Source organism: Bufo gargarizans, chromosome 3 (genome assembly GCF_014858855.1).
Source record: "Bufo gargarizans isolate SCDJY-AF-19 chromosome 3, ASM1485885v1, whole genome shotgun sequence".
In the NCBI taxonomy this organism is placed as follows: domain Eukaryota; kingdom Metazoa; phylum Chordata; class Amphibia; order Anura; family Bufonidae; genus Bufo; species Bufo gargarizans.
The window spans coordinates 385,957,503-385,981,894 of record NC_058082.1 but is presented as its reverse complement, the minus strand read 5'-3'; the positions used below and the strand labels follow the sequence as shown (position 1 = coordinate 385,981,894).

The window sequence follows — 24,392 nt, the reverse complement described above, 5'->3', positions numbered from 1 at the left end:
ATATCACCTTGCCTAACCCCTCAGGTGAACACATAAAAAAAAAAAAAAAAAAAACTGCCAAGAAAATAATTTTTTTTGTTACCTACCATCTACAAAAAGTGAAACACCAAGCGATCAAAAGGGCAAGTGCCCCCCAAAATAGTACAAATTAAACCGTCATCTCATCCCACAAAAAATGAGACCCTACATAAGACAATCAGCCAAAAAATAAAAAAAGCTATGATTCTCAGACTATGATCCACAGATCCCCCCCACCATCATAATGCCATCCACAACCCCCCATCATAATGCCATCCACGGCTCCCCCATAACAGTGCCATCCACAGATCCCCCACATAATAGTGCCATCCACAAATCCCCCACCCCATAACAGTGCATCATCCGCAGATCCCCAATAATAGTGTCATGCACAGACCTCCATTAGTTTAAACCCACCAAAAGCACACCTTTTGGTTTAATTTTTTCTTTTCTTATTTTCCTCCTCAAAAACCTAGGTGCGTCTTATAGGGGGAAAAATACGGTATGCCCACAAAAATAGTACCACAAAATAGTACCGCACCCTTCAAAAAATGATACCCTACATAAGACAATCGGCCAAAAATTTAAAAAGCTATGGTTCTCAGACTATGGAGACGCTAAACTAAAACTTAATTTTTTTAGTTAAAAAAATGCTTATAATTGTGTAAAATTTAAATAAAATTATAAAAATGTACATATTAGATATTGGTTCGTTCATAATGACCTGCTCTATAAAAATATTACATGATCTAACCCCTCAGGGGAACACTGTAAAAAAATAAAAATAGTTCTAAAAATAAAAATAAATTTGTCACCTACCATCACAAAAAATGCAACACCAAGGTGTGTGCCCCCTACCTAAGACAATTGGCCAAAAAACAAAACAAACGATGGCTCTCAGACTATGGAGGCACTAACATTTTAATAATGCTATTATTGTGTAAAACTTAAGTAAATAAGAAAAAGTATACATATTATGTATTGCTGCGTCTGTAACTACCTGCTCTATAAAGAGATCACATGACATAACACCTCAGGTGAATGCAATAAAAATAAATAAATAAAAAATGTGCCCCAAAAAGTGTAATAATGATTGATCAAAAAATCATATGTACCTAAAAATGGTACCAAAAGAAAGTCAACTCTTCATGCAAAATATGAGCCCAGTCATGAGCCCGCACAAACTTCAATTATATAATTCATCGGGCAATAAACACTCATCTAAAGAATTATTAGGAACACCATACTAATACAGTGTTGGACCCCCTTTTGCCTTCAGAACTGCCTTAATTCTACGTGGCATTGATTTAACAAGGTGCTGATAGCATTCTTTAGAAATGTTGGCCCATATTGATAGGATAGCATCTTGCAGTTGATGGAGATTTGAGGGATGCACATCCAGGGCATTAGTACAGTGAACTCATTGTCATGTTCAAGAAACCAATTTGAAATGATTTGAGCTTTGTGACATGGTGCATTATCCTGCTGGAAGTAGCCATCAGAGGATGGGTACATGGTGGTCATGAAGGGATGGACATGGTCAGAAACAATTCTCAGGTAGCCTGTGGCATTTAAACGATGGCCAATTGGCACTAAGGGGCCTAAAGTGTGCCCAGAAAACATCCCCCACACCATTTCACCACCACCACCAGCCTGCACAGTGGTAACAAGGCATGATGGATACATGTTCTCATTCTGTTTACACCAAATTCGGACTCTACCATTTGAATGTCTCAACAGAAATCGAGACTCATCAGACCAGGCAACATTTTTCCAGTCTTCGACAGTCCAATTTTGGTGAGCTCGTGCAAATTGTAGCCTCTTTTCCTATTTCTAGTGGAGATGAGTGGTACCCGGTGGGGTCTTCTGCTGTTGTAGCCCATCCGCCTCATTGTTGTGCGTGTTGTGGCTTCACAAATGCTTTGCTGCATACCTCGGTTGTAACAAGTGGTTATTTCAGTCAACGTTGCTCTTCTATCAGCTTGAATCAGTCGGCCCATTCTCCTCTGACCTCTAGCATCAACAAGGCATTTTCGCCCACAGGACTGCCGCATACTGGATGTTTTTCCCTTTTCACACCATTCGTTGTAAACCCTAGAAATGGTTGTTCGTGAAAATCCCAGTAACTCAGCAGATTGTGAACTACTCAGACCGACCCGTCTGACACCAACAACCATGCCACGCTCAAAATTGCTTAAATCACCTTTCTTTCCCATTCTGACATTCATTTTGGAGTTCAGGAGATTGTCTTGACCAGGACCACAACCCTACATGCATTGAAGCAACTGCCATGTGATTGGTTGACTAGATAATCGCATTAATGAGAAATAGAACAGGTGTTCCTAATAATTCTTTAGGTGAGTGTATGTATTGTGAGAGAGTGACAGAGGTTAGAGGCAAGGAAGGGGTGGATAGTCCAGTCCACCCCCTAGTCCACCACAGGTGAGACCAGCTGGAGGTGCTCAGTCTGACATAAAGCGCCTCCCTGTGTGTCAGTCTGAGGAGAAAAGCGAGACTGTTTTGTGAAGCAGAGGCTCTGTGTGTGGTCTCAGTCAGAAAGACTTAGGGGCAACAAGGCTTTGAATAGCCTGAAGCTTGGGGGACCCAGCGACGCCTAGAGAATTAGGGTTGCAATTAGGACTACTGGGCCACACTCCCCCAAAAGGTACTGGAATTGCCACAGCCTGGAGGCTGCTGTATAGTTGTTGGCTGAGGAAAGCCGCATATAATGTCCATGTGTGAACTGTGCTCTACGAGTGAGGTAGGGACGTATTTTGTTTAGGTAGTGCCTAGATGGGCAGGTATTTATTTTGTTTTGGTGTACGTGGGAACCTCACCCTACCCAGTGGAGTGTAACTTGGCTATCCTGTATGTGAAGAATTTCAAAATAAATGCAATGTTTGGCCCCTAATCCTGCAGTGGATGAAGATCATTGTGTGAATGACCCCCGGATAAGAGATAATCCCTACAGTATATAAAAATATATAGATCGGCTAGTATGTTTATGGTGTGTGCAGGGATAGTGCGCACAGTGATGTCACAGTGCAGGGATAGTGCGCGCGGTGATGTCACCGTGGGCGATGTGATGTTAGGGTGCAGGGACCCGCATCAGAGATGGGCTCAGCACTGTTGACACTTCCCTTCCCCCACAGGCTTCAGTAAGTTGACATGTAAGGTCACCAGCCACCTGAGACAGCAGAGACCCATGGAGGAAATAAGCAGAGAATAATATAACCTTTATAAGGACTAAATGGAAACGAAACCCAAACCGCCATGAACCAGCCACTAACAGGGGCGCTCTAACACCCTATGCTACCAGTCATCAGCTCCTCTGAACAAGGTCAGTGAGCACTAATACCTAGGGTTGCCACCCGTCCGGGATTGACCCGGACAGTCCGGGTTTGTAATCCTGTGCCCGGGTACAAGCCTTTCTTAGACCCGGGCACAGGATTATTCATTCAAGCTGTCATTCACTGCGGCGGCCGGGTGATCAGCTGAGCGCAGCACTCCTGAGCCTCCCCGAGTCCCTCCCTCCCTCCTCTAGTCTACACTACAGTGATGCCCCCAGGCAGCGGAGCGGCTCACTCACAGTTCTATCAGTCTCCGGTCTCTTCGCTCCTCCTCGCTCCGCCCCTGCCTCCCAGTCCCTCCCTCCTTCTCTCTGTTAAGGAAGTCAGGTCCACAGGAAGTGACATCAGAGAGAGAGGCAGGGAGCTCCATGGGAGAATTGAAATCATTCTTCTTCTCCTCTCCAGTCCAGCTCCAGCAGCCTGCCCATGTAGTGCCCAGCCCAGTGCCCACTGTGCCCTCCCTGCCTGCAGACAGTGCAGCAGTGGTTTTTCAACCTGACCAAGACAGTCCTGACTCTGAGAGTCCTGACACCTGTCCTCACTTACTTCTAAAAAGGTATAAATATAAAATATTTAAATTGTGTAATTGTATGTAACAGTGTTTAAAGGGCTTCTGTCACCCCACTAAACTCTTTTTTTTTGTGTACTTATAATCCCTATACTGTGATATATGAATAAATAATGTTATTAGTCATTTTGGTTCAGTAGATAATGAATAAAATGTACTTTTATAATATGCAAATTACCTGTCTACCAGCAAGTAGGCTGGCTACTTGCTGGTAGCAGCCGCATCCTCCTATCATAATGACGCCCCCTCCGCATGTTGATTGACAGGGCCAGCGAACAGGATCGTTCTCTGCTGGCCCTGTCTGCTATCAAGATCTCGCGCCTGCGCCGTAACGGTATTCAGTCGGCGCAGGCGCACTGAGAGGAGGACGCTTGCTCGGCCACTCCTTCCTCAGTGCGCCGATGACTTCACATCTACACCTGGCGCAGGCGCACTGAGGAAGGAGCGGCCAAGTGAGCGTCCTCCTCTCAGTGCGCCTGCGCCGACTGAAGACAGGTACGGCGCAGGTGCCAGATTTTGAATGCAGACAGGGCCAGCAGAGGACGACCGCGTTCGCTGGCCCTGTCAATCAACATGCGGAGGGGGCTTTATTATGATAGGAGGATGCGGCTGCTACCAGCAAGTAGCCAGCCTACTTGCTGGTAGACAGATAATTAGCATATTATAAAAGTATGTTTTATTCATTATCTACTCAACCAAAATGACTAATAACAATATGTATTTATATATCACAGTATAGAGATTATAAGAAGCCCCAAAAAAATGAGTTTAGTGGGGTGACAGAAGCCCTTTAAACAGGTTTCTGAATTTGTCAATCATCAGAAATACCGTTATGTAGCTGACTGACATTAGTGATGTGCTAATGTCAGCAGTACATAACAGTGTGTTTTATAACTCCCTGCCTGCCGCCGTTCTATTAAAATAAAGACTTATAATATGCTAATGAGTCTCTAGGTGCTATGAGGGCATTGCTGCAGCACCTAGAGGCTCTGTCTGTTCACCCTTTAGCAGTGGCACGCCCATGTCCAGTTGATTGACGTCCAAGTTCTCCTCTTCGTCCTGTACATCCCGTGCCTGCGCCGAATACTAAACGGACGGCGCAGGCATGGGATCAGTGGCGTAACGATCGCGGTGCGACAGCGACCAGGGGTGGAGGCGGGACATGGGCGTGGTTGGAGGCGGAACATGGGTGGGGCCTGGAAGGGGGCCCTCCCTCCATTCTGTTTGGGTTTGGCTTGAAGAAAAGGTGGCAACCCTACTAATACCCCTATCATCCTCTATACCAGCATAAGTGACCCAGCTCTAACTAGAAGTCCTTGCTTCACCACTGAGCGGTAAACGTGTTATTATAGGGGTTCTCCGTGCCGGGACAAACATGGCGAGCACTAATCACCCAGTGCCCCTTCCACATACAGCGCAGCCACTTACTAGCCTTCCGCCAATAACCAGCAGCTCTGATCTGTACTGCCACTTGTGCCCACCTCGTCTGCTGCTAGCCGCTCTGCACACAGCGTCGGATCATAGTGCACGCTTACGATGTGTCAGGATCCAGTACAGCGCGGTGCGGGCTGGCGGGTGACTACGGACCGGTGAGTAATGGCAAGTGCTTCACTCCCGCACTGTGGTCACATGAGACAAACAAATCCCTGATGCAAAAAATTTGCTTTGAGGATTTTTGGGTGTCGAATTACTCGATTCAATCGAGTAATTGTTTCAGCACTAGTTCCGTGGCCCGCCCCAAAAATATAAGCTGTCCTGTTCTTGTCCATTTTGCAATACGCAGTTATATCAATGGCTGTCCATGCCATTCTGCTAATTGCAGAACACATACGGAAGCCTTCCGTGTTTTGTGGATCCGCAATTGGCAGAAAGCAAAACACACAACAGTCGTGTGCATGTAGCCTTACACCTATTATTATTATTATGCCTTAAACGGGTGTAGGAATAATAAGTAAACAAGGTACTGTTCCACAACCACTTTAGTCAATACCTTTTATAGAACACAGGTGAGCGTAGATAACTCAAAGAATGAAGGAGAAAACAAAGAATGAGACAAAAAAATCCCTAAATACGACAGAGGATTTACACCTTATATAGGTGTATTTATGACTATGGGAATATTGACATATAATACTTGCCTCACTATCCGAAACACTTTGTTCATAGGACAATTCAAATTCTTGTGAAGGTGTTGTTTTATCCCCAGCCTTTCAAAAAACAAAAAATAAATAAATAAAAATTTTCAGAAATGTTTGATAATATATACTCAGCTTTATAGTAGATAAATATGAGATGAATGTATGTTTTTAGAGACTTTTAGGCAAATAAATAATATAGAGAGGGATGTGATATATGAAATGGTAGAAATAGTTAAAATCAAGATTGAGATGTAGAGAAGAAGTATGGAAAGACGAGAGGATGTAGAAGATGGAGAACGATGGAAAGATAGTGGCGAGGTAGAGGTAAATCGTTATATTGATAGACTGGTAGATAGAGAGAGATGGAGACAGAGGGGCAAGGTGACACAAAAGTTTTTTGGGCGTTCACTTAAGGGGTTAGGTCATGTGCTAATTTTATAGAGCAGGTCATTACGAACGCACCAATACCTAATATGTATATTTTTCTAATGTATTTAAGTTTTACACAATTATATGCATTATTTTAAACTACAAAACATGTTTTAGTGTCTCCATAGTCTGAGCCATAGCTTTTATTTTTTGGCCAATTTTCTTATTTAGGGTGTCATTGTTTTGCGGGATGAGGTGACTGATTGGTACTATTTTGGGGGGCACATGCCCATTTGATCGCTTGATATTTCACTTTTTTGGATGGTAGGTTACCCCAAAATTTCTTTTTTTGGCAATGTTTTTTTTTTTTTTTTTTTATGTGTTCACCTGAGGGGTTAGGTAAGGTGATATTTTTACAGAGTAGGTTCTTACGAATGCGGCAACACCAAACATGTTTGGGTTATTTTATTAATTTTTTGTAAATAACAAATATGGGAAAAATTTTTATTTTTTATTATAATTTTTTATTTTTATTTTCACACTTTTCTTTTACACTTTTTTTTGACTCAGACCCACTTGGTTCTTGAAGATCCACTGGGTCTGAGGGTTCTAAAATACATTGGAGTACACTGTATAGTGTATTTTCCATTCATAGGAAGCCTGATCAGACTGCTGCCTCTGGCAGGAGCCTGTCAAGCTTACATACCATGGCAAGGCTGGATGCCTGTATATGGCGTCCAGTTGCCATGGTAACCATCACACGCTGCCACAGTAGTGCAGCTTCTGATGGGAGGGGGGAACGAGGGAGCTCCCTCCTTCTGTCATGTGGAATCCGGAGCCTGCCGCAGCAGAGAAGGCAAGCGCAGTGCCAGGAGGGGAAGGGGGACGGGGGAGCTTCCTCACCATTAACCCCTTATATACAGCGGTCCCTACGGACCGCAGAAAGGTAGGGGTTAAACGGCAGACATCCACTGAAGTATGCAGTTACAATAGATTTACAGCTGACAATCTACTGAACCGCTCGGCAATCCTGTTCAATTCCAGAGGAGAGGAGGGGTGGGGGGATTGCCTGCCTCTCTGAAACGAACATTTTCTCCGGCTCTGCCATCCTGAACGGGAGATCAGGGCACAGAAACACAGCAGCACGGCCCGATCTCCAAAACACTCACTGAGGGGATTGGAGTCCAAAGGTTGCTCCTCTGCCGGGTGCCCTTAACAGCTCTGCTGTCGGTAGCGCCCGTTTAGATGCTGGGGTTAATGCTTACCATTGTTTTTATGTGTCCAGGCTAAAAAGCCACTTGCTAAAATGTATGAGCTCTCAGGAGGTAGAGGGCGTGAAGTGTGGACAACTCAGGCAGTTCCCGAGATTAGCAGAATGCATTCTGGGTATTGAGGGAAGGCGGGCTCAGCCTCAGTTTGAGCGCTCGGCGGCCATCTTGAGAGGAGAGGTAGAATAAAGTCTGGTGAATAGCGGTTGCTATGGACGGAATCTTCTTAAATATGGGTTATGTGAGGAGAAAAATTTGTGATTATGGATTATCACCTCAGTAGTGGAAAATTGTGAAAATTGAATTTTGAATTAAAATATGGCAGTTATCATTTAATGTAAGTCATTGTACCTCTGCATGAACAACACAGGCCTAATTTCATCTTCATGGACAACAATGCGCCAGCTCATCGAGGTCGCATCATTAGGGAAAGGATGCTGGATACTGGAAATGGAGTGGACTGCACTTTATCCAGACCTGAATCCCATTGAAAACCTATGGGATCAGCTGAGTCACCATGTAGAGGCTCATAACTCTGTACCCCAGAACCTCAATGACCTGGGGGCCGCTTTTTACGAAGAGTCTCAGTAGACAATAAGTCGACTTGTGAACAGCATGAGACATTGTTGTCAAGCTGCAATTGATGCACAAGACCACGTGCCAAGTTTTTGAGACATTGACATTTTTTGTGGGGAGTATTTTATATATATATATATATATATATATATGTATATATATATATATATATATATAATCCGGAAAAGCGAGAGGCACTCCAATGATAAAGAAATAGTGAACCTTTATTCACCCAGGTGCAACGTTTCGGCTCTGCTCTTGAGCCTTTTTCAAGCATGCTTGAAAAAGGCTCAAGAGCAGAGCCGAAACGTTGCACCTGGGTGAATAAAGGTTCACTATTTCTTTATCATTGGAGTGCCTCTCGTTTTTCCGGATTTACTAATTGGGGTAAGAAGCCTATTCCCCTCGGGACGTGCACCCTACCTTTTGTAACTGAAAGCACCAGTGCCGCCATTTTTTCTTTAACTATATATATATATATATATATATACACACTCTATACGGTGTTGGACCCCCTTTTAAGTTCAGAACTGCCTTAATTCTACGTGGCATTGATTCAACAAGGTGCTGATAGCATTCTTTAGAAATGTTGGCCCATATTGATAGGATAGCATCTTGCAGTTGATGGAGATTTGAGGGATGCACATCCAGGGCACGAAGCTCCCGTTCCACCACATCCCAAAGATGCTCTATTGGGTTGAGATCTGGTGACTGTGGGGGCCATTTTAGTACAGTGAACTCATTGTCATGTTCAAGAAACCAATTTGAAATGATTCGAGCTTTGTGACATAGTGCATTATCCTGCTGGAAGTAGCCATCAGAGGATGGGTACATGGTGGTCATGAAGGGATGGACATGGTCAAAAACAATTCTCAGGTAGCCCTTGGCATTTAAACGATGGCCAATTGGCACTAAGGGTCCAAAAGTGTGCCCAGAAAACATCCCCCACACCATTACACCACCAGCCTGCACAGTGGTAACAAGGCATGATGGATACATGTTCTCATTCTGTTTAAGCCAAATTCGGACTCTACAATTTGAATGTCTCAACAGAAATCGAGACTCATCAGACCAGACAACATTTTTCCAGTCTTCAACAGTCCAATTTTGGTGAGCTTGTGCAAATTGTAGCCTCTTTTTCCTATTTGTAGTGGAGATGAGTGGTACCCGGTGGGGTCTTCTGCTGTTGTAGCCCACCTTTCTTTCCTATTCTGACATTCAGTTTGGAGTTCAGGAGATTGTCTTGACCAGGACCACAACCCTACATGCATTGAAGCAACTGCCATGTGATTGGTTGACTAGATAATTGCATTCATGCGAAATAGAACAGGTGTTCCTAATAATTCTTTAGGTGTGTGTGTGTGTGTGTATATATATATATATATATATATATATATATATATATATATATACAGTACAGACCACCAAAAGTTTGGACACACCTTCTCATTCAAAGAGTTTTCTTTATTTTCATGACTGTGAAAATTGTAGATTCACACTGAAGGCATCAAAACTATGAATTGACACATGTGGAATTATATACATAACAAAAAAGTGTGAAACAACTGAAAATATGTTATATTCTAGGTTCTTCAAAGTAGCCAACTTTTGCTTTGATTACTGCTTTACACACTCTTGGCATTTTCTTGATGAGCTTCAAGAGTTAGTCACCTGAAATGGTCTTCCAACAGTCTTAAAGGAGTTCCCAGAGATGCTTAGCACTTGTTGGCCCTTTTGCCTTCACTCTGTGGTCCAGTTCACCCCAAACCATCTCGATTGGGTTCAGGTCCGGTGACTGTGAAGGCTAGGTCATCTGGCGCAGCACCCCATCACTCTCCTTCATGGTCAAATAGCCCTTACACAGCCTGGAGGTGTGTTTGGGGTTATTGTCCTGTTGAAAAATAAATGATAGTACAACTAAACGCAAACCTGATGGAATTGCATGCCACTGCAAGATGCAGTGGTAGCCATGCTGGTTCAGTATGCCTTCAATTTTGAATAAATCCCCAACAGTGTCACCAGCAAAGCACCCCCACACCATCACACCTCCTCCTCCATGCTTCACGGTGGGAACCAGGCATGTAGAGTCCATCCGTTCACTTTTTCTGTGTTGCACAAAGACACGGTGGTTGGAACCAAAGATCTCAAATTTGGACTCATCAGACCAAAGCACAGATTTCCACGGATCTAATGTCCATTCCTTGTGTTCTTTAGCCCAAACAAGTCTCTTCTCCTTGTTGCCTGTCCTTAGCAGTAGTTTCCTAGCAGATATTCTACCATGAAGGCCTGATTCACACAGTCTCCTCTTAACAGTTGTTCTAGAGATGTGTCTGCTGCTAGAACTCTGTGTGGCATTGACCTGGTCTCTAATATGAGCTGTTGTTAACCTGCGATTTCTGAGGCTGGTGACTCGGATGAACTTATAGTATATAAGAAAGAAGAAGTAGGACTGCACTCCGGAATGGTGGTTAAAAAACAAACAGTAGTTTATTCACCCATAATATGGCAAATCTTGCGACGTTTCGGCTCACAAGAGCCTTCCTCAAGCATGGAAACAGTGAAAGTGAAGACATATGAAGGCATTTCCAAAGTGTCCAACCCATCAGGGTGTGGTTACAATCAATTCAAATTACATACATCTGATACATGTGAATAAATAAAGTGCATGTGCGTAAAGTGACAGGTGCCATACGATCCACAAGTGTTGGAGACGCTCAAGGAACGCAATGGTATATGCGGACCCCATGGCTACCTAAGGTCACATTTCTATGATCCATATTAATTATATTATCACTTATGTAATTGTGAATTCAATGAAACAAAGTATTGTATACATTTCATTCCACACAAAGGGGATAGTATCCCGAAGTTGTGGATCGTATGGCACCTGTCACTTTACGCACATGCACTTTATTTATTCACATGTATCAGATGTATGTAATTTGAATTGATTGTAACCACACCCTGATGGGTTGGACACTTTGGAAATGCCTTTATATGTCTTCACTTTCACTGTTTCCATGCTTGAGGAAGGCTCTTGTGAGCCAAAACGTCGCAAGATTTGCCATATTATGGGTGAATAAACTACTGTTTGTTTTTTAACCACCATTCCAGAGTGCAGTCCTACTTCTTCTTTCATATATATATATATATATATATATATATATATAAATAAATATAAATTATTATTATAATTTTTTTTGTAATTACACATTTTTTACAATTACTAAAATAAATATAAAATATATTAACTTAATGTAGCCTCTTTTTTTTCTGAAAAAAATCTGACGGGATTCAAACTCGCAACCTTCTACATTACAGTCCAGAATGTTAACCACTACACTACACAGCTGCGTGGCCAGTTAATTAAAATTATAATAAAGCAGAAGTCTATTTATTTTTATTTTTTTAAAGTAACTGGCCATGCAGCTTTATAGTGTAGTGGTTAAGATTCTTGGCTGTAATGTAGAAAGTTGAGAGTTCAAATCCTGCCAGAAACTGTACAGAAATGGAGGCTAAATTAAATTTATATACCGTATTTTCTGGCTTATAAGATGACTGGGCATATAAGACGACCCTCAACTTTTCCAGTTAAAATATAGAGTTTGGGCTATACTTGCTGTATAAGACTACCCCTCAAACGTTAAATAAATTTTTCTTCGGCATCAAGATCTGCAGGTAATTGTTGTGCAATTTTTGTCTTTTGCCTCAGTACCAAATTATGCCTTTCCAAGAATCTTGTACACCAGGATACTGTGGCCTTAAATCTGTTGCTGTGATCTGGGTTAGACTTGGCCTACTGAAGTGCAAACAAACGTATTTTATTTCGTGTCACTACATAACAGTTTTGGCCATACTCATTCATCATGTCTGCTACATGTTTTTCGAGTTCTGGCCAATGTGGGGTGCCTCCACTTAATGCACACTTACTCCTTGGCATACTCCTTAATGTTTTTTCATTTGCTTTCCAGTCCTGAACCATCTTTTCTGTTACTCCATAATGATTTGCAGCAGCGCAGTTATTATGTTCCATGGCAAAGTTTACAACTTTAAGTTTGAAACTGGCTACATATTTCTTTCTTTTTGCTGGTAGATGGGGTCTTGACTGTTAGCCATTTTTATACGGTACTGTATGTATTGGTACTGTACTGTATGAACCGGTACAGATACTGGTGCTCCCAAAAGAAAGAAAGATGGTCCAGCTTCACTATACTTGAGGCTTTATTCATTATTAGATACTAGTGCTGTACTGTATGTATTGGTGATGTACTGTATGAACCGGTACAGGTGCTGTACTATATGAACCGGTACAGGTGCTGTACTGTATGTACAGATACTGGCGCTGTACTGTATTCATCACCACATGTATCTGCTCCCCAGATAGACTTTTTTTTTTCACCACAGATAAGATGCACACCAAACTTCATCAGAGATCCACCGTTCCAACATTAGAATTGGCTGAAGTGCAGATGCTCCTGCTTCCCCCTGCCTTCCCTCAGAATCGCCAATTTAACCCAGTATACAACAACCAGCCAATCACGGCAAGCGATGTGCCGGTATTTTCTGTGCACGCTGCATACAAAGCCTGCTTGAATTGGATGGGTCAGCTCTCCCTGCCAGCCCAGCCCTCCCTGTCTTCAAGACGATCTGAGCGGTAGTGCGCAATGTGATATTGCCGGCATAAGAAAACCACTGAGAGCAGGGAGAGGGGGCTGCTTCAGGAGCGGCTGGTCGGGATGCAGCGCACGGTGGCTAAGCTAGACGACAGTTGGCGTATAAGACGACCCCCAACTTTTGAGAAGATTTTCATTTGTCCAAAAGTAGTCTTATATGCAGGAAAATACAGTATTTTATATATTTTTTTTAGTAATGGTAAAAAATGTGTAATTACAAAATTACTAAAAAAATAAAAAATAAAGTAAATGTATATGAATGTATAATATGTGGGAAACTAATACTGATGTTTTTGAATACTTAGTATGATGTCTAGTTGCAGCATTAGCTGCACTTCCTCCGATATGGCTTGTTGCTGAACCTCAGGTTCCCGGTATAGTTTCAACCGGATTTTGGCTTGAGGCTCAGTGACATGTCATGCTGGATTATGGAAGTGTGTCCAGGGAGGTCTGAGAACACGTCTGTGTTCCTGCTGACAAACTCCCTGGCCTCCTGAGTCTGTTTAGAGGAGAGGCTGTCAGCAATCTTCACTGTGGCAACCACTTCCCTTACATCAGACTGAGGGTCCAGAACCTCTCCTCTTAGAAAACTCAGCCGCGGGCTATCTTCAGTACTGGCCCCCCTATCTTTCCAAGGTTTGAGCAAATTCACATGGTACACATGCTCCCGCTTCTGCCCCCCTGTCTTGTGTAACTTGTAGTTTACTTCTCCAATCTTTTTGAGTACCTCATAGGGTCCCTGCCACCCAGCCAGGAACTTACTGTTCACTGTCGGTACAGGAACCAAAACCCGGGTTAAAGATCCAGACCCGAGCCTGCCGATTATACACCCGACTTTGAGCTCGCTGAGATGCCTCCATATGTTCCTTTACCAGCGGCAACATGGTTTCCATATCTTCCTGCATCTGGGTAGCATATTCAATAAGGCTTTTATATGGTGTGGATAGTTGCTTCCATGCCTCGTTGGCTATGTCCAACAGACCACGTGGATGTCTGTCATACAGAAGTTTGAAGGGCAAGACCCCAGTAGAGGCCTAGGGCACTTCTCGCACTGCATATAAAAGATATGGCAGAAGGAGGTCCCAGTCCTTCCCATCTTTACACATTACTCGTTTTAATTAAACGTTTACGAAAGGTTTAATTTAACGTTTACGAAAGGTTTAATTTAACGTTTTATTAAACCTTTCTACTAGCCTGTCAGTTTGCGGGTGATAGATGGACGTCCGTATCTGCTTGATGTTAAGCAACATACAGAGTTCCCACATTACTTTGAACATACATGTAAAAGCGGTCCCTGGTCAGTCAGAACCTCTTTAGTTAGCCCCAATCTGGAGAAAATCTTCATTAACTGCTTTGCTATGAGTTTGGCCGATGTATGTCGCAGTGGCACTGCCTCTGGGTACCGAGTGGCGTAGTCTAGAACTACCAAAATATGTTGGTGCCCTCTAGCAGACTTGGGTACTGGGCCTACGAGATCCATAGTGATTCCTTTAAATGGAGTCTTGATAATTGGAAGAGGTACTAAGGGACTGTGGAACAGGTGCTGGGGGCTAGTTGTTTGGCAGGTCAGGCAAGACTTACAAATGTCATCCACCTCTCTAAACACACTTGGCCAGTATCCAGTAGTACCAGATGACCCCTGAGAACATGTTGGTGGGCTAACTCTAACATGAGTTTTCGATAAGCCCGGGGCACCACCAACTGTTCAATGGGTTCACCCTGCATCTTGTTTACCCGATATAGCATATTCTGGTTGACCACAAAAAGAGGAAACATCGACTCGGCCCCAGGTTGTTGTGGTTTACCATCAATTATTACCACATTCTCCCAGGCTCGGCATTGGGTTAAGTCGCGGTGTTGTGCTGTACCAAAATTTTCCCCGGAGACGTTGAGGTCTGCCAACTCAGTACCCGGTGGCAAGACCTTCACGTCTCCCACCATTACACTCAGCAGGGTTGTCTCCCGCTCTTGCACCAAAGTGGTGGTCACCCCTACTGCTGGCCCTTTGGCCTCAGGTTCCCAGGGTTCTGCCCTTCCTCCTGAACAAGGCCAATCTCCTGGGTTTACCCCTAACTTACGGGTATCAGTAACTCTCACAACCGGCCATAGGGCTATGAAGCCTGGAAAGTCTCTCCCTATTATCAGTTCATAGTTCTGAAAGAGGCCTAAGGGTATATCAATTTCTTCCTCCTCTCAGTTGGAGTTCCAGAGAGTATGTGATAAGGGTACTTTCACACTTGCGGCAGGACGGATCCGACAGGCTTTTCACCATGTTGGATCCGTCCTGCCGCCGTGCCGCCGGACCGCCGCTCCGTCCCCATTGACTATAATCGGGACGGGGCGGAGCTCTGGCGCAGCACGACGAAAGCCGCCGGACTAAAAAGTCCTGCATGTCCGACTTTTTAGTCCGGCGGCTTTCACCGTGCTGCGCCGGAGCTCCACCCCCGTCCCCATTATAGTCAATGGGGATGGAGCGGCGGCAAGGCAAAATAGCGGCAGTACGGATCCGACATGGTGAACAGCCTTTTGGATCCGTCTTGCCGCAAGTGTGAAAGTAGCCTAAGGTGTTCACATGGTGCAGTGCTGTCATTGTTGTTTTGGCGCTGTGCTGATGGGTTAGTGAAGCCCAGTGCCAGGGTGGCTTTGCCAGACAGCTGGGGCGCTGTTTGACTGCTGGGTCCCGCTGCCTGCTGTTGCGGTGTTGCGGTGCCAGTGGTCGCAGCGCTGCGCCAAATTTAGAGTAGGGTCCCATTTAAAGAAGCAACCTTGTCGCTGTGAGCGGGCCTATGCTTTTTGATCAAATTGTATACTAATGCCTCATGTACAGCATGCAGCATAGGGGTAGGTATTAGGGATCGACCGATATTGATTTTTTAGGGCCGATACTGATAATTTGTGAGCTTTCAGGCCGATAGCCGATAATTTATACCGATATTCTGGGAATTTTCATTTTTTTAAAAATAAAATAAAATTGCCACAAATCTGCTGAAAATTAATGTTTATTGTTAATGTGCATTTTTTTGTAAATATTTCTTTTTCATTTATATTTAATATTTTGGTGTTTTTATTTTTGTAACTGTTCTCTCTAGAGATCTATCTGGGTGAATAGGAGCTCACGCTGTCCCTGCTGCTGTGTGCTTTGTGCACACAGCAGCATGGAGCTTACTATGACAGCCAGGGCTTCAATAGCGTCCTGGCTGCCATGGTAACCGATCGGAGTCCTGGCTGCCATGGTAACCGATCGGAGCCCCAGCATTACACTGCTGGGGCTCCGATCGGAGGAGCAGGGGAGGAGGGGATCCTGTGGGGGAACGCATGGCGACTGGGGTGGGCGGGCCCTATGCATCACCACTGCTTAATACTGGGGGGAGGGGGGGCGCACTGCGCCACCAATGCTTAATACTGGGGGGGCTTGGGGGGGGAGGCGCACTGCGCCACCAATGCTTAATACTGGGGGGGGAGGGGGGGCACACTGCGCCACCAATGTCTAATATTGGGGGGCTTGGGGGGGCGCACTGCGCCACCAATGAAGCTTAATCTCTAATTTATTCATATACATGAGGCGGGAGCTGACTGCAGGATCACATAGCCGGCTCCCGACCTCTATGAGGAGTAGCCGCGGCACCTGAGGAGTTAACTACCGCAGATCGCAGCTACTGCTCATAGAGGTCGGGAGCCGGCTATGTGATACTGCAGCCAGCTCCCGCCTCCTGTATATAAATAAATGAGAGATTAAGCTTAATTGGTGGCGCAGTGGCCATAGCCCCTCCCCTCCTCTTGTCCCCTGTCCTCTCATTGGCGGCAGCAGCAGCGCAGGGGGGGGGAGACACTGCTCCTTCTCCCCTGTGCTGCTGCTGAGGGAACACGGAGAGCGCTGTCAGTAGCGCGATCTGTGTTCCCCATACGCTATCGGAATATCGGCAAAATAAATGCCGATACCGATAGCGTTCAAAATCCTGAATATCGGCCGATAATATCAGTAAATCCGATAATCGGTCGATCCCTAGTAGGTATATGATTATTTGCGATGTTAATTATGCTGAGAAGCAGTTATTAGATTAAAGCATAGTATTGAGGATGTGCAATCCAGTTTCATTCTTATATTTTACATATATATGGTACTAGTTTAGACTGCTTACGTGAACATTTATAGTGGTCTTGGACAACAGTCAATGTTGATATCATACATTAGCTATTAAAGCAATCTACACACAAAGATTGTCATTTGTTTTTTACTTTACCTTCTTACTTACAGTGCCTCCATGGGCCATCATAGCTATAGCTGTGGTAGCTGGGTTATTGATTATCACCTGTTGCTTCTGTATATGCAAAAAATGTTGCTGCAAAAAGAAGAAAGGAAAGAAAGAGAAAGGAAAAGGGAAGAAAAATGCAATGAACATGAAGGATATGAAAGGATCTGGTGGGCAGGTAACAAGTCACTATGCTTTCAGTTTACCATGTTGTCTACTAATAACTATGAAATTATAAATGTGCTACTTTATTACAAATTTTATTGCACAGTTTCTAAACATGTTTATATGGTAAACTATAATGCTCTTTTAAAATGTCCAGTTTGTTATAGACAATCTCTTTCCATATGTACTTCATGGCTTATGAGTGTAATAGAGGGATTGGCTTGCCTACGCATTGCAGAGGTGGGCCATTGATTCCAGTGGTGCATAGGGTATGTTCACATCTGCGGCATGCCAAATCCAGCTGCCTGTTGAGGCATAAATGCTGGCTGTCGGCCAGACAAAAACCGTTGCATGCAACAGATCTTTTTCACCCAAAATCCGATATTTATTCTGGAAAACGGCTGGATCACCGCCGGATCTCATTGCAGTTGAGTAAAGGATATGGCAAAGCATGCAGACTGTTCTTTGCCAGGACAGGCTGCTGGTTCAGCTGCTGCCAATCTGAATGTACCCTTAGTTTCTCGTGTAGACTAGTTGGGCCACTTTGTTATGATATGGCCAAATTGAGCACCAGATGGCCGAAGCCCCCCCCCTCCCCCCGGTTTTGGCAAGGGTTTTGAATTTAGTGCATGGCTTTGCTGGAAAGACTGCTGCAAAATCTCAAGGCCATAAGGCCTCTTTCACACGAGCGAGTTTTCCGCACGGGTGCAATGTGTGACATAAATGCATAGCACTGAATCCTGACCCATTCATTTCAATGAGTCTGTGTACATGAGCATTTTTTTTCACGCATCAGTTCTGCATTGCGTGAAAAACGCAGCATGTGCTATATTCTGCGCTTTTCACGCAGCCCTGGCCCCATAGAAATGAATGGGGCTTCAGTGAAAAACCTTCAGTTTTTTTATCACGTGCGTAGAAAACAAAAACAAAATCAAAACGCATTGTACCCTCGCAGAAAAAACTGAACAACTGAACCCTATCGCAGACAAAACTGACTGAACTTGCTTGCAAAATGGTGCGAGTTTTACTGAACGCATCCGGAGCCAATCCGACTCGCTCGTGTGAAAGAGGCCTAAGGGTCTCTTTATTAACTGGTGCATGGTTTTGCATGCAAACAGAAGTTTACCTGGAGTGCTATTAATAATAAGTTGGAAAACCACACCAACATGCTGTTTCTGCTTGATTTGTATGTGATCCATGTGGCTTTTGCTTAGGCTATAATAACTTTTTTAGTTATTTAGTCACAGTCAATAACTTTTGCAGTAGTCTTATCGTTGAAGGCCTCTCAAATGGACAGTAGCTGCCTAAACAATGTAATATGTTGCTTAACATGTGAAAATATGTTAATGTTTTTATTATTGTATGAAAGAGGATTGATTTTCTTCTTTACAGCTTTGGTCAAGGCCTGTGGCTGCTATGGCATATAGGGCTGAACTGCAATATCAAACACAGCCCATCTACCATGGTGGCAGAAAAAGCAGACCCTTTTTGTTATTCTTATATAATGCCTTGAGGGCATATTGCATTTTTGTAGAATATAGAGTAGTTGTGCACACCTCATTTGTAAGAATACAACTGCCGTATAGAACAAAGGTATATTCATTACAATTTTATTCCAATAAATGGAATACAATATGCAAGGAATCTCAGAGACATTAAAGGGCGGACCAAGGTCGGGTAAACCAATGAATATCTCAGATAGTCCTCAAATGGTTATATAGACCAAAAAAGAATAAAATTATATTATAAATTAAAATAATATTATAAATATGTAGAGTAAAAAATGTGGCAATTCTCTTCAGACGGGTATAATCATTAATCAGAATTCATCAATATAGTGATCGAAAATTCATCCACAATTCGGCCAAGTGAAAGCAGTAAATAATATCCGCAATGGATCCACAAGATAAAAATAAAAATAAAAACAAATGTGAAGTATATAATAAAACGTGACTATATAAAAGTAAATATAAAAGTAAATCCACCTATAAAGAATTATAATAAATTCATAAAGTGAGCCCACCTATAAAGAATCAAAATAAAATCATTAATTTAGGTATAGGATGTTTCCACCTATATATGGGAAGTTCCACCTGTAGAGTAAGGGGAAAGAAGAGGGAAGATTCCACCTCTATATGATCGAAAACTGTGTGTGAGGATTCTTCCAATGATTACTTTATCCACAGCGGAATTGCAATGGTTAAAATGTAACAAAAGATAAAAATGTTCATCCTCTATAAAAAACAGTACTATCTATTGCAATAGATGGATTTGAATGATTCCAATTATGTGAAAATGTGTCACTTCAGTTTTGAAATGAGGCATCATATATCGGAATACATTAGTGATTGTTGCGACTTTCAGCGGTTCCTGCTATTATAGTGCCCTTACTCACAGTTCAATGTCTCAACTGGAACACAGCCTGGCAGTATTGCAGTACAGCAGAGGGTCGGCCAGTATACTACGTGTCTTCCGCAGGTGATATTCTTGGAGTCCCGGTATTTACAGTAATAGGTTGGTACTGTTTGTGCCTGTGGCCGCTGCGTCCCGCGTGCCTACACGTGGGATGCAGCGGCCACATTGTTGCCCAGTGAAATTTCTATCAGAAAGAAGTCTCTTGACTTATTTGTAAAGTCTCTCGACCATGGATGTGGTACACTCTTTGTTGATGCGAAATAGCAGTGCTGGTAAAAGACAGCCTGACTGCTATCTCTCCTCGACATCTAGCGACCACATCTATATCTCTATCAAGTATGTGTTTTTTCACAGTAGTGGCCATGTTTTTTTTTTTTGTTTTTTTTTTTTACAGTAGAGGCCATGTTTTTTTCACAGTAGAGGCCATCTTTATTTGAAAACCAAAAAAATACATACATTATTATGTATAGAATTACCTCTTCATGCATATATTTGCAAAAGACCTTCCTGTACAATTTAAATAAATCGCATGAAAAACGCAATGGTTAAGCTGCACTCTGAAAATCTCCATAGCAATTAATTTTGCATGATTACAACACGGACATATGGATATATATGTATTCATATATTATGCATTTAATAGTTTAATTTTACAGGTTTATACTATTTACTATATATGTACTATTTACTATATATGTAATATTGGCTGTGTATGTAATTTACATATCTATATATGTAATATTGGCTATTATCTGGAAAAATCTGCAATATTATTCATTATTTGAGAAAATCTGCAGGACCGTCCATTATTCAAAAAAATCTGCTGAATTATCCACTATTTGAAAAGCCGCATGAAAAACGGGAAGTAACTCCGCTATACCAATACCAATGGAAGATTGATAGAATACTTATTCCATGCTAGCTTTTCCATTTAACTGAAGACACTAATTGAACAATGTTATACTTGGGGGGTCTCCTAGCCACTGAGGAAGAAGACTGAGGTCTCTGAAATGCGTATGGTGAGGACCCCCAACCAGACGCTATTCATCACTATCGAGGTTTTGTTAGAGCGCTCTAACTTCTATCATTCAATTGGTATCCGATACTACAAGCATTTGGACCCTGCAACTCTGATAACTACTCCAGATTAGAAGGAGACGCTGGAAGATTAGAACACCGTCAGCGCTGTAGGCACGTGGGATGCCGCGTCCACAGGCATAACCAGTACCAACCTAAGGCTCTAAATACCAGGACTCCAAGAATATCACCTGCGGTAGACACGTAGTATACTGGCCGAGACCTCCACTGTACTGCGATACTGCCAGGCTGTGTTCCAGTCGAGACATCGAACTGTGAGTAAGGGCACTATAATAGCAGGAACCGCTGAAAGTCACAACAATCACTAATGTATTCCGATATATGATGCCTCATTTCAACACTGAAGTGACACATTGTCATATAATTGGAATCCTTCAAATCCATCTATTGCAATAGATAGTACTGTTTTTCATAGAGGATGAACATTTTTATCTTCATGTTACATTTTAACCATTGCAATTCCGCTGTGGATGAAGTAATCATTTGAAGAATCCTCACACACAGTTTTCTATCATATAGAGGTGGAATCCTCTCTCTTCTTTCCCCTTTCTCTACAGGTGGAACTTCCCATATACAGGTCCTTCTAAAAAAATTAGCATATTGTGATAAAGTTCATTATTTTCTGTAATGTACTGATAAACATTAGACTTTCATATATTTTAGATTCATTACACACCAACTGAAGTAGTTCAAGCCTTTTATTGCTTTAATATTGATGATTTTGGCATACAGCTCATGAAAACCCAAATTTCCTATCTAAAAAAATTAGCATATTTCATCCGACCAATAAAAGAAAAGTGTTTTTAATACAAAAAAAGTCAACCTTCAAATAATTATGTTCAGTTATGCACTCAATACTGTCGGAATATTTATGCTGTCTCCGATTGACAGTCTATATGATTTATGTGAATAAATTAAAATCGGTAATAAAGGAGATTCTAACTTATTATCATAAATATCAAGCTAAAACAAGCTCGTGATCTGCGTTGAATTGAAGACAAAAGCAGGTACAGACAAAATATATATGTAATTTATTAATACAATTTATAGTGCAAAATAATATATATAACAAAATTGGCGGTAATAAAATTCAATCAATGATATGCAAAATAGTGGTAAGACAAAAATAATTGAGAACATATATCTATATATACACAATTATGCCTTCTTATAATAATACCCCTCACTTATATTAAAAGTCAATTTAATACTTGATTTCTCTCAGCCGACAAATGTCCGATTAAACCCAAATCTGGTTTATCTTTTATCTATATAAATATATATATATTATCAACCATACTGGTCTAGAACTGAATTCAGTTCCTTGGAGATAATACCGTGTTTTCACTAGTATATTTTTAATCTCCCTATATTGGATTAATTTTCAGGATGATGCTGCAGGTACATCCCAATCTTACTCCAAAACAGATACTATACACAAAGTATGGTTTATTGAATATATCTATAGATATGTATTATATTAATTAATTATCCTATAAAATATAGGTAAGGTTATACTATACCAAAATGTCAGCTATCAGAAATTAGTTTCAATGGTTCTAGGATGGCTGCCTCCAATGACTGGTAAGATAGTCAAGATGATGTTCAGAGAGAGAGAGAGCTCGATCCCTTCTGTCAGCCCATACCATCTTTTTATCCTATCTTAGAAAGGGCTTGGCCAAGTTTTATCATTAACTAGTGACCTCACTTTATAATTAATAGAACCATCCTCTAGGGAAAAATATACCCTAGATCTTTGTTACCCTAACACTAGATGGCACTAGTATTCCATACAAAAAAAATCGAAGCATTCATTTATTTCTCTTATTCATATAGTAGCACTAACATGTAATCTAAGGTTTCAGACAAACCTTGAGAAGATCTTAAAGAGACAATGAGTTTTATACTTGGTCAACTAACTTGTGTACCCTTAAGTCTTTTGACCAGACTTGATTAAATCAAAATAAATATGGCTATCTCAATTCATTGTTCTTGGATGAGACAGGGTTTGTTCATGATCACCTGTGTCCACATCCATTCCAGGAAAGAAATAATTAATTTGTGTGTTCCACTGAGACAGATTCTAAACATGACAGAGGAGTTTATACCTCATTTCTAATCTTACAATTGAATATATCTATGAGGACTATACTCTTATATATATATACTATATATTCAGCACACCTATTAAAATTGATTATATAAAATCAATCTACTCCTATATTGATTAATATAAAAACCACAAAGAAAGATTAGAGTCTTTCTATTCACTAAAATCATCAGAATCCAAATACATTGTCTTATCTAGGCCTTGGGACATCTCCTTCTCACAAAACAGACCTAGGTAAACACTTTGGTATATATCGTAAACCTTAGGTTAGCAATTTCAGAGTAAAGGAAAAAAAAATCCCTCTGTCTTTTAAAATAAGACAAAAATGGTTGTCCCTTAGGCTCATGTCCATACTATTATATAGGCCTTATAATTATGGACTTTATTCATATTCAATAGTTCTGACAAATCCCCCCCCTTCTTCCCACGTTAGTCAAGGATCCCCTTAAGACCTAACTGGGAGAAGGTCGGAAGAATTTTCATGTTCATCAATATTGTATCTGAGTCTTTTATCGTATCATAACGTCAATCCTGGAAAAGTATATTATCACCGAGATTCTGTGTCCAATGGTTTTAGCATGTGAGAAAAATGCAAAACTTGGCACCAACCATGCCATTATTGTGGTGACTTTGTTCTCATGCATAATGTACCAATTTGGTTCCTTTCCCAAGCTAAAATGGTGATATCCGGTATCTTCATCCAATGAATGTCCTTGGATCCAGTTTCGCAAAGATTCTTGAAATATAATCTTCTTAGCCATCATTCACAATCCTGGGACATCTGAAACACGACTGTAAATTCGGGTTGATGATTAGTTCCGTCTTTAATTGGACCTTCTTGAATCAACACCATCTGCACGATATCTGTATCTTTGTTGTCATCATCATCGCTAGGAATCACGTCTGGTTCCGCCCGTCCTTTTTCTATAAAGGAAAATGAAAGTATGAGTACAGTATATATATATATATATATTTTTGAGATATACAGTTTCCCTAGCGTTGCTATGTAAAATGCTTTATATGGAAACCCCAGAATTGGAACATCTGTGAACTGAGAGAAATCAGATTAACGCATCCTTATTCATTATCTTATTCAGCGTCATCTTCTATGATTCTCAGTTCTGATCTTGGATGACATACTCGCAATTGATTTACATGGACCCATTTCTCGATGAAACCATCTTTGGTATTAATTTTCACCTTATAAACTACAGGTGATATTTTATCAATTACATCATACGGACCTTTCCATGATGGGAGAAATTTTCTTTCTTTTACCCGATCCCGGGCAAAGTTATAGAGATACACCCTATCTCCTACCTCATATTCTTTTTGGTCGTTTTTAAGTCATAATAAGTTTTGTTACTTACGGCGGCTTTCTCAAGATTCTTCTG

The 24,392-nt window shown here is 41.8% G+C and overlaps 1 protein-coding gene across 5 annotated transcripts in view; it reads left to right on the top strand.

The window, feature by feature from the left end:
• LOC122933299 (synaptotagmin-2) overlaps nt 1-24,392 on the top strand; it is a 574,820-nt gene that overhangs the window by 181,134 nt on the left and 369,294 nt on the right. For all 5 annotated transcript variants that reach the window (XM_044288196.1, XM_044288199.1, XM_044288197.1 and 2 more), the window contains one exon: nt 17,216-17,388. The gene's annotated coding sequence lies outside the window, so the exon portion shown is untranslated. The remainder of the gene's footprint in view (nt 1-17,215; nt 17,389-24,392) is intronic.